The sequence below is a fragment of the Theropithecus gelada genome, chromosome X (genome assembly GCF_003255815.1).
Source record: "Theropithecus gelada isolate Dixy chromosome X, Tgel_1.0, whole genome shotgun sequence".
In the NCBI taxonomy this organism is placed as follows: domain Eukaryota; kingdom Metazoa; phylum Chordata; class Mammalia; order Primates; family Cercopithecidae; genus Theropithecus; species Theropithecus gelada.
Window position 1 is genome coordinate 133,238,726 of NC_037689.1, and position 15,433 is coordinate 133,254,158.

The window sequence follows — 15,433 nt, forward strand, 5'->3', positions numbered from 1 at the left end:
TCTAGATATTAATCAGCCTCTTTCCCCAACACTGGTGTCATAAGCCCATGAGCTCACAAAGTGGCCAAGGTGACAGGTATAGAGATTATGCCTCAGTAGCATGGACTTCCATTCACCAAGGCCAACCTGGCTACAGTTGATAGAGACATGAGACAGCCAAGGGTCCTGGGTGAAACCCCTTCTTCAAGCCTAAAACGGCCTGAAAGTTGAGAAACTCGACTGCTGCTCCCGAATGAAACCCACACCCAGAAGAAGAACTGGCACTGTTTGCTAGCCTTTTCCCAGCCTTTCTTCATAATGGCGACATGTGTACTGGGAGAAGGGTGTGGGGCCAAGGGAAGTTTGCGTCTTGTGCAGGGGTGGTGGTGGGGAGCCTGGTCTCTTTGGTTCCTGTGTGGCGGTCCAGAATCAATCTGTGAGGTGGGGGCCTGTTAGCAGGACTCCCTCTCGCTTTGCTGAGAGTTTTTTTTTTTCCTTCCTATTTTTCCTTTTCAACCAATAAATTCAGCTCCTCACCCTTCAATGTGTCCCCGAACCTAATCTTCCCTGGTCGTGTGACAAGAACTCAGTTTTAGTTGAACTAAGAAGCAAAATTCTGCAACATAGTCATTGCTGAGAGTACAATCTCCTAGAACAGAGGGCAACACTGAGTCTCTTATATGGCACCTGTCTCCAGTGTGATTAGCCAGTTACCGGATGGCAGGTGATTACACTGGACCACTTATACTATGGAAGGCACAGGACTGTGTTCTTGCTCAAATAGACACTTATTCTGAATATGGATCTTCCTTCCCATCCACAGTAATTTCAGAAAATAAACATTTGTGCACTTAGAAAATGCTTTATTTACCATCATGGTATCCCACACAGCATCACCTCCAAACAAGGCACTCACTTTCCAGAAAATAAAGTGCAGTTATGGCCCCATGCTCATGAGAAATCACTGGTCTTATTATTTATATCTCCCTATCCCCCATCATCTTTTTAAAGACACGATACTGCCTTGGCCTCATAGTTTTTTTATTCCAAATCAGCCTCCCAAAGTGTCCCCCATTATGTTAAAGTGATTGGATCAACAGAAACGTGGAATGACCTTGTACAACTCAGTTACACTGCTAACTAGGTGGCAATACCTTGCAGGTCTAAGAAATTACTTTTAGGAAGCAGTGTTTGCTGTATATCTGCATCCAACATAGCCTGCTTTTTCTCCAGTTGTCAGGATTCATTAGTCTTAGAATGAAGGGGTATAACTGGGAGTGTCCCTACTCACTATTCACCTCAGTGATCCACTAGAATAAATGCTTCCTGTCCTTCCTACTTTAGGCTCTCCTGAACTAGAAGTCTTAGTTCCAAAGGAAGAAATGCTTTCAACAAGGGACACAACAGTGACTCCATTGAAAACAGATTGATGCTGCCACCTGGCCATTTTGGTCTCTTCAGCATCTTCCATCTAGAGGCAAAGGAGGGGGTCATCTACTGGCTGGGGTGACAAACCTGATGACCAAAGGAGGATTAATTGCACTACACCAGGGGCTAAAAAAGAGTACGTCTGATACATCTAGAGAGCTTCTTAGTGCTCCCATGTTTATTACACTTAACGGGAAATTACAGCAACCCAATCCAGGCAGAATATCTAATGATCCAGACTGTTCAGTAATGAAGGTTTGAGCCATCCTGCCAGACCAAGCATCATGACCAGCTGACATGCTATCTCAGGGCAAAGGGAATGAGAAATGGAGAGAAATTCCAGCTACAACAATGTGAGCTGCTGCAGAAATCAGGACTGTAATACTAAATACCTTGGTGAGTTATTAACTCATGCCCCTTCTCAGGCAGAAGAACAAACAAACAAACAAAAGCGTGGCTTTTATTAACAGAGATTTATTAAATATAAAAAGCTCCCTCCTTTTTTCTTAGCTTTTGGAAGGGAATTCTCTTCAATTCAAAATTATAGGAAGCTTCAGCAATAACCTATTCCATCCTACAGCATCTCCTTGGTTTTTGCACTAACACAATTATTTTTTTCTCATATGCTTAACTTTTCTGAGATGGCAGTGGGAATCTATTTCTTTAAGTGCCTTCTCGAGTTGTTGAATTAAGACAACTTTTTAAAACCTGAAATGAAAGAGGTATTCCATTAACCAGAGGATATCTACAGCATCTATGAGATGTAAGAGGTAGAGTGGATACAAAACAGAATTTACCATCTACATGCAAATAGAAAATGCATCCTCATGGAAAGGTACAAACTAGAAAAATACAAAGTGAGTCAACTGAGGGCCCACATCCACTCCCAGATTATGATAAATTTGGAAGGCTCCATGCCATTGGAAGAAAGTGTGAGAATAAGATAATACCAACTTAAATGCCTGTGGAAATAGCATGAAGTATGATTTAGGGCCGGCTGTGAAGTAAGTGCCTTATTTCAACCCACAGGTATATCCCACTGACGCTCAGCTTCTAAGAAATTATTGCATAGAGCAAGAGGACATGACAGGTGGTATTCTGAGACCCCTCAAATAGAGCTTAAGAAATATGATACAACAAAACCACCTTCTCCCCTTCATGACACTATGCATGCATATGGAAACCAAGTAGGAAAATTCAATTAAAAACTGAACATACACAGATCTCTGGTACTCATGGCCGGAATACCAGCTCCTGCCATATTAGTAAGCCCTGATAGAACATTTGACAAGACGTTATCTGGTTACAGTTGGCTATTTTCCATCCTCTCTTCATGGACATTGGGATTGGCGATAGCATCTGGAAACCAAATGCAGAGGTTGAGCTGTGAAGTAAGTGCATTATGTCAGCCCCACAGATATACTCATCTGATGCTCAATTTCTGGGAAATTATCAAAGAAAGCAGGGCAGGATAAGCCAGGTGGCCATCTGATACCCCTCAAATTGAGGCTAGGAAAGAATATACAAAAAAATTACCTTCTACCATTCATGAAAATATGCCTGCTTAGAGAAACCAAATAGGACAGTACAACTAATAAGCAGACATACACAGATCCCTGGTACTCATGGATGAAATTCCAGCTGCTGCCATATTACCAAGCCATGGTGGAGCAGTTGATGGGACGTTATCAGGGACTGGTTGATCATTATTTATCTTCTCTTCACAGACGTTGTGAATGACTGCAACATCTGGAAACCAAATGAAGTGGTTGAGCTGGAAACCAAATGAAGTGGTTGAGCTGTGAGGTAAGTGCATTATATCAACCAAAGAGGCATACCCCTCTGATGCTCAGTATCTAGGAAATTATCTCACAAAGAAGGAGGATATATCAGTTAGCAATCTGAGAAAACCAAGTAGGACAGTACAACTGAATAAGCAAACATACACTGATCCCTGGTACTCATGGGTGGAATACCAGCTGTTGCCAAATAAGTAAGTCCTGGTAGAAGAGTTGACAAGACGTTATTAGGTAATGGTTATTTTCCATCCTCTCTTCATGGACATTTTGAGTGACGGTAGCATCTGAAAGCCAAAGAAAGAGGTCGAGACGTGAAGTAACTGCATTATGTCAATGCCACAGGTATATCCCTCTGAGACTCAGTTTCTAAGAAATTGTTCCATAACACAGGTGGTGATCTGAGACCCCTCAAATTTAGGCTAGGAAGGATAATATGACAAAACCACCATCTTCCCTGCATGACACTGCATGTGTATGGAAACCAAGTAGGACAGTACAACTACTAAACAAACATGCACTGATCCCTGGTACTCTTGGATGGAATGCCAGCTCCTGTGAAATTCATAAGCCCTGATGTAACAGTTGACAAGAATGTATCAGGTGCTGTTTGGTCAATTTTTGTTTTTTCTCCACAGATATTGTGAGTGATGGTAAAATCTGGAAACCACATGAAGAGGTTGAGCTGTGAGGTAAGTGCATTTTGTCAGCCCTACAGGTATATACCTCTGATGCTCAGTTTCTAGGAAGTTATCTAAGAAAGCAGGGGAGGCTATGCCAGGTGGCCAGCTGAGACCCCTCAAATGGAGGCTAGGAACGAATATACTACAAAACCACCTTCTACCCTTCATGAAAATATGTATGCATATGGAAATCAAGTGTGACAGTACAACTAATTAATAGACATACACAGATCCCTGCTACTCATGGATGGAATACCAGCTGCTGCCATATGAACAAGCTGCAGTGGAACAGTTGACTCGACATTATCAGTTTGGCATTGGCCATTTTCCATCGTCTCTTCATGGACATTGTGTGTGATAGTAGCATCTGGAAACAAAAGGAAGAGGTCAAGCTGTGATGTAAGTGCATTATGTCAATCCCACTGGTATATCCCACTGATGATCAGCTTCTAGAAAATTATCCCATAAAGCAGGATAATACATCATATGATGATCCGAGGCCCCTCAAGTTGAGGTCAGGAAAGATAATTCACAAAACAACCTTCTTCCCTTCATGACACTATGCATGCATATGGAAACCAAGAAGGACAGTGCAAGAAGAAAACATACCTACACAGATCCCTGTTACTCACTGCAGGAATACCAGTTCCTGCCATATTAATAAGCCCAGATAGAACATTTGACAAGACATTATCCTGTTGCAGTTGGCCATTTTGGATCCTCTCTCCATGGACATCATGATTGATGGTGGCAACTGAAAACCAAATGAAGAGGTCGAGTTGTAAGGTAAGTGCATTTTGCCAACCCGACAGGTATATACCTCTGAGGCTCAGTTTCTAGGAAATTATCACATAAAGCAGGAGGATATATCAGGTGGTGATCTGAGACCCCACAAATTCAGCTCATGAAAGACAATACAATAAAACTACATTCTTCCATTTATGACACTGCATGCATATGGAAAAGAAGTAGGATAGTACAACTAGTAAACAAACATACACTGATCCCTGGCACTCAGGGGTGGAATACCAGCTCCTGCCAAATTAATAAGCCCTGGTGTAAGAGTTGACAAGACGTTATCGGGACTGGTTGGCTGTTATTTATCTTCTCTTCACGGACATAGTGAGTGACGCTAGCATCTGGAAAACAAACGTAGTGGATGAGCTCTGAGGTAAGTGCAGTACGTCAATCCCACAGGGATACCCCTCTGATGCTGAATATCTAGGAATTTATCTCATAAAGAACTAGGATATACTAGGGAGCCCTCTGAGAACCCTCAAATTGAGGCCAGAAAACATAATACGACAATACCACCTTCTTCCCTTGATGACAATATGCATGAATATGGAAACCAAGTAGGACACTACAACTAGTAAACAAACATACACTGATCCCTGGTACTCATGCCCAGAATACCAGCTGCTGCCAAGTAATAACCACTGGTTGAACAGTTGACAACATGCTATTAGGTTGGGGTTGGTCATTTTCCATCTTCTCTTCATGGACATTGTGAGTGACAGTGGAATCTGGAAAACAAATGAAGAGAGTGAGCTGTGAGGAAGTGCATTATGTCAACCCCACAGGTATACCCCTGTGATGCTCAGCTTCTAAGAAATTATTGCATAAAGCCAGAGGACATCACAGTTGGTGATCTGACATCCCTCAAATTGAGCGCACGAAAGATAATACAACAAAACCTCCATCTCCTCTTCATGACAATATGTATGCATATGGAAACCAAGTAGGACAATCCAATTTATAAGTAAACATACCCAGATCATTGGTACTCATGGCTGGAATAACAGCTCCTGCCATATTAATAAGCCCTGTTGGAGCAGTTGACAAGACATTATCAGATTGGGGTTGGCCATTTTCCATCTTCTCTTCAGGGACAGTGAAGGTGACTGTAGCATCTGGAAACCAAATGAAGAGGTTGAGCTGTGAGGTACGTGTATTATGGTAACCACTCATGTATATCCTTCTGATGTTCAGTTTCTAGGAAATTATCTAAGAAAGCAGGGAGGATATGTCAGGTGGCCATCTGAGACCCATCAAATTGAGACTAGTAAAGAATATACAACAATACCACCTTCTTCCCCTCAGTACAATCTGGAAACCAAACGAAGAGGTTGAGCTGTAAGGTAAGCGCATTATCAGTCCCACAGATATATCCTTCTGATGCTCAGTTTCTAGGAAATTATCAAGAAAAGCAGGGGAGGATATGCCAGGTGACCATCTGAGACCTCTCAAATTGAGGATAGGAAAGAATATGCAACAAAACTGACTTCTACCCTTCACGAAAATATGCATGCTTATCGAAAACAAGTATGACAGTACAACTAATTAGCAGACGTACACAGATCCCTGATACTCGTGGATGGAGCTGCAGCCATATGACCAAGCTGTGGTGGAACAGTTGACAAGACATTATCAGTTTGGGGTTGGTAGTTTTCCATCCTCTCTTCACGTACATTGTGAGTGATGGTAACATCTGGAAACCAATGGAACAGGTTGAGCTGTGAGGTAAGTGCATTATGAAAACCTCACCGGTATATCCCACTGATGCTCAGTTTCTAGGAAATTATCCAATAAAGCAGGAGAATACATCATGTAATGATCTGAGTCCCCTAAAATTGGGGCCAGGAAAAATAATTCAACAAAACAACCTTCTTCCCTTCATGACACTACACTTGCATGTGGAAGCCAAGGACACTACAATTAATAAACAAACATACACAGATCCCTGGTACTCATCGCTGGAATACCAGCTTCTGCTATATTAATCAGCCCTGATAGAACATTTGACAAGATGTTATCCATTTGCAGTTGACCATTTTCCTTCCTCTCTTCATGGACATTGGGATTGACGGTAGCATGCGGAAACCAAGTGAAGAGGTTGAGCTGTAAGGTAAGTGCATTATGTCAGCTCCACAGGCCTATCTGTCTGATGCCCAGTTTCTAGGAAATTATCTAAAAAAGCAGGGAAGGATATGCCAGGTGGCCATCTGATACCCCTCAAATTGAGGCTAGGAAAGAATATACTACAAAACCACCTACCACCGTTCATGAAAATATGCCTGCTTATGGAAACCAAGTAGGATAAGTCCAAATAATAAGCAGACATACACAGATCTCTCGTGCTCGTGGATGAAACTCCAGCTGCTGCCATATTACCAAGCCATGGTGGAGCAGTCGGCAAGGCATTATCAGGTGCTGGTTGACTGTTATTTATCTTCTCTTCACAGATGTTGTGAGTGACTGCAGCATCTGGAAACCAAATGAGGTGGTTGAGTTGTGAGGTAAGTGCATTATGTCAGCTGCACAGGCATACCCCCCTGATGCTCAGTATCTAGGAAATCATCTCATGAAGAAAGAGGATACACCAGTTAGCAATCTGAGAACCCTAAAATTGAGGCCAGAAAAGATAAAACAACAAAATTACTTTCTTCCCTCATGACACTATGTATATAGTGCATAGTGGAAACCAAGTAGAACAGTATAACATGAGAGCAAAATTACACTGATCCCTGATACTCATGTATGAAATATCAGCTGTTGCCATATTAATAAACGCTGGTGGGACTGTTGTCGCGACATTACCGGGTGCTAGTTGGCCATTTTTTATCTTCTCTTCATGGACATTATGAGTGACGCTAGCATCTGGAAACCAAATGAAGAGGTTGAGCTGCAAGATGTGTGTTTTGTCCCATCCTCCCCCAGAGGGACAGCTATGTATTCATCAGTTTCTAGGGAATTATTTATTTCATGAAACAGAAGGATTTACCAGGTGGAAATCTCAGATCTTGCAAATAGAGATCAGGTAGGTAATACAATAAAACTAGCTTCTTACCTCTTGGCATAATGAACACGTGCAGTAAAGAAGTGCGACAGCAGAATAAACATTCACAGGTTTTTGTACTCATCATTTTGTGTCATCTTGCTGTCCTTTACATTTCTCATTTGATATTATTTGTACAGTTCACCTATAAATGCCATGCTGTGTGCAGCAGGAAGCCAGACTAAGTGAGCCCTCCTTAACTTGCCTCCTTTCTACCTCAAATATTCTGAGAAAATAGAGGTGGCTATTGGAGTTGAACACTCTTATCTCCACTCAATCATCACACATCTGTGTTTTTATATGATTCTACAGATCCTTCCCTTTTGTCTAGAAAAAGTGACTTTCTTTTCACTCCAGGTCTGACATCTCTTTCATTTATTCATCATCTGTGATAGGCAGCATGCCAGGAGCTGGGGATCAGCAGTAAACAGCCCAGAGAGCAACGTTGCCTGCCCTTGTGGAGCTCACATCCTCATGGGGCAGTCAGACAGTACATGCACAATGAGCAAATGAAGCAAGCAGCACTGGGCTGGTGTTGGGGAAGCAGTCCACAGGCCTATGGGAGACAGCAGCAGAGGGAGCCTCAGGGGAGACTGCTGGTTTGACAGTGCCTTCTGAAGAGGTGCCACTGGGCAGGCCTTGGAGAAGAAGCAGAGCCTCCTGTGCAGAGGCAGAGGGAGAGTTCCAGGATGCGGTGAGGCCAAAGGTAGGGGATGGAGTGGGGATGGACAGGGCACTACAGAGCTGAAGGACAGAGGCAGAGAGAGCCAGGAGGAAATGGATGGGACCTGTGTTAGGAGAGGGTGACAGAGGCCAGGCCATGCAGAGGCTTGCAGACCAAAGTCAGTTCAGGGTCTGTTCTGAGTGCTTAGGAGAGTTGAAGATGGGTTTTCAGAAGGGACATGGCATGATGTGATTTACGTGCTGACATAATTATCTAGCCACAAGGTTAGAGAGTATGCGATAGATGAGTGAAGATTAGAAACACAGAGCTAAGAAGATATTGTACTAGCCTGGACAGAGATCACGGCAGTGTGCACTGGAGGCATAGAGAGAAACGGTTGGATGCAGAATTTATACTGGGCACTGACTGCTGGACTTGCTAAGAGATGGGAAATGAGAGAGTAATAAAAGAATCATAAGATAACTCATAAGTGACTTTAAGTATTTTGACTTGAACTACTAAGTGAAAGTACATCAGGGGTGTTCAGGAGGTGTTAGGGAACTGACTGTGAGAGCCGAGTGCTGCCAACTCTTCCTGAATCTGCTTCAGTGACCTTATGTTGAGAGTTTGAACTAGGCCATGGTGGGATTACTTGCACTATGGATAGCTGCAAACTCTAAAAACCAGGACTTCTAAATCCCCCATACCTGTGAACATCTGGTTGTTACACTTTTGTGGATGTTTCACTTAATGGACAGTATCTTTAACTGAAATCGTGAAGACTAAAAGTAGAGTATTTTTGGAGAGAGGGAGGTCAGAAATTTGAACGTGTAGGGCCAGTTGAATTTTAGATGCCTATTGGACAGCTAGTAGAGATACCACGTGTGTAGCTGCATTTGAATCTGGATTTCAGGAGCAAGTTGTAGTCTAGAAGTATAATGGTGAGAGTTTTTTAGTGTGAATCATTTAAAATTCTAAGACAGCATGGCATCACCTAAGGAGATAGTATATTGAAGGGAAGAGAGCCTAGGATCATGCTAAATATGTGAAATATTTAGAAGTGGGAAGGCAGAGGAGAAAAACAAAAAAGAGGAGGAAAACGAGTCTCAAGTAACACGGTAAGAAATCCAGGTGTCTCAGGACCCAAGAAGCTTTCCGTGCGGGAGGAAGTAAACAACTGTGTCACATGTTGTTGAGACATTAATGCCAAAATGCAGCAAACACTGGTGACCTTGATGATAGTAGTTTCATGGAGTACACTAAGAAGCCAGACTGCACTGGGTTAGAGTGGAATGTGAGGACAGGCAGAAAGTGAGCAGACACATCCTCTTGTTGAGCCCACCATCCCCTTCTGCCCCAGGAACCTGCTTCATTCATCTAACGCAGCAACTCCAAATTGTTGCACCTAATTAGAACCTTGCCCTTCCACTTGCAAATGTGCTCATATCTGTTCATCCCTCAAGGACATGACTACAAATGTCCTTTGACATGGTTGAGGCCCAGAGATTGCATTCCCCTACACCTTCCTGTTTGTCTAGTCACAGGGACATACTCTTCCTTCTCTTAGATGAAGAGTGTCTCTTGGATTTTCTGGAATGTTTCTTTTTGCTTTGAAGCCCTGTTGCAACTTGATTTACTTCATCACCACTCATTTACTGAAAAAATCAGTGAAAATATTCCATTAAGGTCAAATCCAACCATTGCAAAGTTACAGTCTTCATATGCATACACAGACATCCATTTATATAGTTAATATAAAGTTTTAGTCACAGGTCAAAGATTTATCATCACTCAACACACGCGATGCTCTCAGAAGAGGCAAGCTAATTTTAATCTAGTCTCAGTGAAACAAGGGAAGGTAAAATACAAGTTGTTATCCAAAGTCAAACATGGTACAGTCATGATTAATCAGAATGCTTGGGGAATGAGTGGTTTTCATCAACTAAAGGAATAAACACATGATTATCTCTCTAATGAAGTATGCATCATTTTGTCTCAGCCCTTGTTAGGGGACAAAAAAAAAGTCTTTCTTATCCTTCAGTGCTTTAAAGCTACGTATTAACAAATACTGATTAATACTTTATTAGATGATACGTATAGATAGTGAAGGGTAGGATAGATTGAAAAGGTAAATGTTCCCACACATGGTGTTCCCAGACATGGTGGGAACATTTACCTTTTCAATCTATCTTACCCTTCACTATCTATATGTATCATTAGGTATATCATATAGATATATACAGATGTCGTTATATCTATATGCATCACTGTCTATATTTATCTATATGCTTAATTCCCCAAGCATTCTGATTAATCATGAGTGTGCCATGTGTGACTTTGGATAACACCTTGCATTTTACCTTCCTTTGTTTCACTGAGACTAGATTAAAATCAACTTGCCTTTTCTGAGAGCATCATGTATGTTGAGTGATGATAAATCTTTTTTTCCAACATGTTGATCTTGGAGTCAGGCAGGGGTAGGGCATGCTTTGCAATGTTGATGGTAGATAAAACATGAAATTCAAGGGTATTGTAGGTTAACTAAAAGCTGTTTTCATCAAAGGATAACCCAAGAATATGCTCCTGACTACCAGAGGTACCAAGAAGAGCTGGTACTACTTCTACTGAAAGTATTCCAAAAAATTGAAAAAGAGGGACTCCTACCTAACTCATTTTACGAGGCTAGCATCATCTTGATACCAAAATCTGGCAGAGATACAACAAAAAAAGAAAACTTCAGGCCAGTATTCCTCATGAACATCGATGCAAATATCCTCAATAAAATACTGGAAAACTGAATCCAGCAGCACATCAAAAAGCTTATTCACCATGATCAAGTTGGCTTCATCCCCAGGATGCAGGGTCATTTCAGAATAGGCAAATCAATGAATGTAATTCATCACATAAACAGAACTAATGATAAAAACCACATGATTATCTCAATAGATGCAGTAAAGGCCTTTGATAAAATTCAACATCCCCTTATATTAAAAGCTCTTAATAAACCAGGTACTGAAAAAAATACCTCAAAATAATAAGAACCATATATGACAAACCCACAGCCAATATCATGCTGAATGGGAAAAAGCTGGAAGTATGCCCCATAAAACTTCCACAAGACAAGGAGCCCTCCCTCACCATTCCTATTTAACATAGTATCAGATGTTCTGGCCACGGCAATCAGGCAAGACAGAGAAATAAAGAGTATTCGAATAGGGAGAGAGGATGTCAAATTATCTTTGTTTGCAGATGACATGACCCTATATCTAGAAATCCAAAGATAACTTGCTGAAATCTATAGATATTTTTCCCTGTTCGAAAAGTACCCTTACACACAAACTTGGTGTACAATTTCAGAAGTGTGACCAGCCTAAGATCTGATTAATTTAGTGGACAGATGACCCCACTTAAAATCACCAAAATGGGTACAGAGGGTTTGTGGACGGATGCCAATTATCCTGGACACTGTCAGCTTTGTTATTTCCATATTAACAAGGAATTCTCTGCTGAACTCACAGCGGTAAGCAGTGTCATATAGTAATTGTGTGTGCAATCTCTGAAATCTGACAGACCTAGGTTCTGTCACTTTTCCAACTGGTTAAACCTCTGAGAGCTGCTTAAATGTGCGCTCCACGATTCTATTTCCATAAAATGGGCATAAAACAGTATCTAACTCATGGCACTCTTATAAGGATTACCAGAGATAAAGCACAAAGAGGATAGTGTATGTGCTGGTTAATACATACTTTCCTTTAAGCTTGAAAAAAAGTAAACTTGTGGGATTCAGTGAAAGTGGGCATTCTAAATATTAAAATATTCAAAGATAAACTACTCGTGCAATAAACACCTTCCTACAAACTAGACTTGATATTTTCAAAATCAACAAAGGCCAAGACAAAAAACTTGTCTGGTTTCAGCACACCAAATTTCCTACTAGTTAACTTGTCTAAATGACTGCTACTTGCAATATCATAAGCATTTCTATATGTCTAAATCCTCCTTTATGAAACAAGTAATTTGTTATTCCTGAAGTTTTAAATTGATGTATTTAATACAGGCAAGCAGAAGGAGAGGAATAATGGAAATTAGAGTAGAAGAAAATCAATAAAATAAAAAAAAAACAGAAAAATCAATGAAATCCAAAGTTGGTTTACTGAAAAAGTGAAATAAACCTAACAATCTTTTAGTTTGACTGACCAAGAAAAAAAGAAAGGACTACACAGATTATCAAAATCAAGAATGAAAGGGGGGGTTATTAATATGGACCTTATAGAAATTAAAAGGAATATATTATGAACAACTTTATGCCAACAAAATAAACAACTTAGATAAAACAGAAAAATTTCTAGAAGACAAATTACTGACTCAAGAAGATACAGAAAATTGAAATAGGACTAAAGAAAGAAAAAGAACTTAATTAGTAAATTAAAATCTCTCCACAAATACAAACCAAGCCATGGTGGCTTTGCGTGCAAATTCTGTAAACATTTAATGAAGAAATAATACCAATGCTTAGCAATATCTTCAAAAAAATAACGGAGGAAGAAACACTACTTCATTCTATGAAGCCAATATTACCCCGCTATCAAAGCCAGACAAATATATCACAAGATATATTTGCCTGTCAGCTCCAAATTCACCCTTTCATCCCGTTGTGTGAGAAGGTTCTGTGTTCCTCTGCCTACGTCCACTGTACAGTTGTTACCGAAGGCCGCCTTTAGAGGGCGCCAGAGTCAGCGAAGGGGAGGGCTGCGCTTCCTGGTTCTCTAGGCTGGCACCCGCTGAGCGACAGGCTTCTCCTAGGGACTCTGGCGCCGCACACAGGTCCCAGTGTTCTGTTGGAGTAGGGTACGCAGTGGCCTGCGGCTTCCCTTCCTTCCATTGCCCTTGGACCGTACGTGATCCGTGCTTGTGGTGAGACGCCTCCCCATGTGCATCACTCCCAGGCGCCCTGGGGAGTACATTTCCCACAACTCCCAGAGTGCAGGTTTCTAGAAAGTTTCAGCAGTGGTGAGGCACCATAACAACTTTATTGCCATTTTGTGGGGTGCTGCCACACTCCTCTGGCAAGATCAGGATTTTTAAATTTTTTATTATTTATTTATTTTTTATGTTTGAGACAGAGTCTTGCTTTGTCTCTCAGGCTGGAGTGCAGTGGTGGTGAACAGGGCTCACTGCAGCTTCCACCTCCTGGGCTCAAGCAATCCTCCCACCTCAGCCTCCAGAGTAACTGGGACCACAGGCATGCACCACCATACCTATTTTTTTGTAAAGATGGGGTCTCACTATGTTGCCCAGGCTGGTCTCAAACTCCTGGGCTTAAGCAATCCGCCTGCCTCAGCCTTCCAAAGTGCTGGCATTATAGGCGTGGGCAACCATGCCCAGCAAGGTCAAAATATCAATATTGGCGATAAGATGAATGGGATGGAATTTCAACATTGGGGGGTTGGGGGAGGTTATTTGAGTATTCCATTTAAGATCTGTAGTGGAGAGCTCTTTCCAAGGCACTGTATCTCAGCAGTGTTTCAGGATAAACTTTTTGGAAGGTAATCTATCTAAGCTCTGGGTTAAAGGGATCCTTCCCTGGATACTACACCTCAAATTCCCGAAGGTAGATTTCCAATGACTTCTGCCAGTGTGGCACCCCAACAAGTTCTCTGGCGTACATTGAGTAACAGCTGGGTCTATCCCATTTGTGGGCTTCAACCCTTGGTTGTGGTGGTGGTGGTGTGAGTGTTTCCTCATATGCTGTCTTCAAGCCCTACAGAGGACTGTCATGGGTTCTTCTGTCTCAGCATGGAGGTGATGAATCTTCCTCTGGGCTTTAACTTACTTCTGGGAGAAAGCTCTTAGCTTCCCTGGGTGACCTACCTCAACCCTACGTGAATGTTTCCTTGTGGGCTCTGTCTCATCCCTTTTGGATGGGGCTGTTTCGGAGGTGCTGTATCTTAGGCCCGGAAAGGATTTTCCATAATGCTGTATCTCAGTCCAGAGGGGTGACTCTTAGGGGCTCTCTCTCAGCCCTTGGGAAGGAGACTTTTCCTTGGTTGTTTCATAACTGCAGTTGGAAGGCTCTTCCCTGGGTTCTCATCATAATTATGTTAGGGGATGCCTTCCTTGGTTGCTCTATGTCAGCCATGAAGTGAAGCAGCTTCCTTGGATACTCTGTTTCCCACCTCAGGTAGGGGAGGACCATCCCTTGGATGCTATATCTCAGACCTGCAGGAGACTCTTCCTTATATGCTCATCATAGCTGTGCGTGTGTGTGTGGCACTTTCCTTTGATACTCGATCTCGTCCTCGGGTGCTGTATATCAGCTCTGGGGTTGAGGTTTTTCCTTGGATGCTCTATCTCAAGCCTACAGTGATGCATCCTTAATGTTCTAACTCACCATTGCTGGAATTTTTCTTAACTTTGGGGAGTAGAACTTTCCCTTGCGTGCTCTATCCTTTAGTTGGGGAGTTATTCTTTGTGGTATTTTAACTCCACCACCAAGAAGTTCGTACTTGTGTGCTCTGTTTCCACTCTAGGGGAGGGAGAGTACTTGTATTTTGGGTGCTCTATCACTCCTATGAGAGGGCTAAGGTCTTTTTTAGGTTCTCTAATTCATCTATGGAGAGGACTCTTCGGTGGGCCTCTGACTCAGCCCTGTGGGGAAGACTTTTCCCAGGAGCTCTAGCTCAGCTCTGCCATGTTGCGGGGGCATGGGAAGGGGAGGGACTTGGTCTTGGATGTTCTATCTCAGCCTAGGCAGGATTTGTCCTTGGGTGCGCCTTCTCAGCTTTGAGCAGGAAAATCTTCCTTATGGGATCAAACTCAATCCTTGGGCGATTCTGCCTCAGGTGCTTTCACTCAGCCAAGGAGGTGGGTTGGCTTTTTCTTAACTGTTCTATCTCAGCAATGTCGGGGAGGTGGGGGGTGGAGTGGGGAGGACTTCTTTGGGTGCACTATCTCAGTTGGGGATACTGACCACTTCTTATATCTGCTCTTTCTGTATTTAGAGTTCTCTTTATTTCTTACTAGTCAATTTCTTGTTACTCTGTTC

General features: G+C 42.2%; 1 pseudogene; it reads right to left on the reverse strand.

Moving 5' to 3' along the window:
• Positions 1-2,608: 2,608 nt before the first annotated feature.
• LOC112615279 lies at positions 2,609-10,040 on the reverse strand (annotated as a pseudogene).
• Between the last annotated feature and the right edge of the window lie 5,393 nt (positions 10,041-15,433).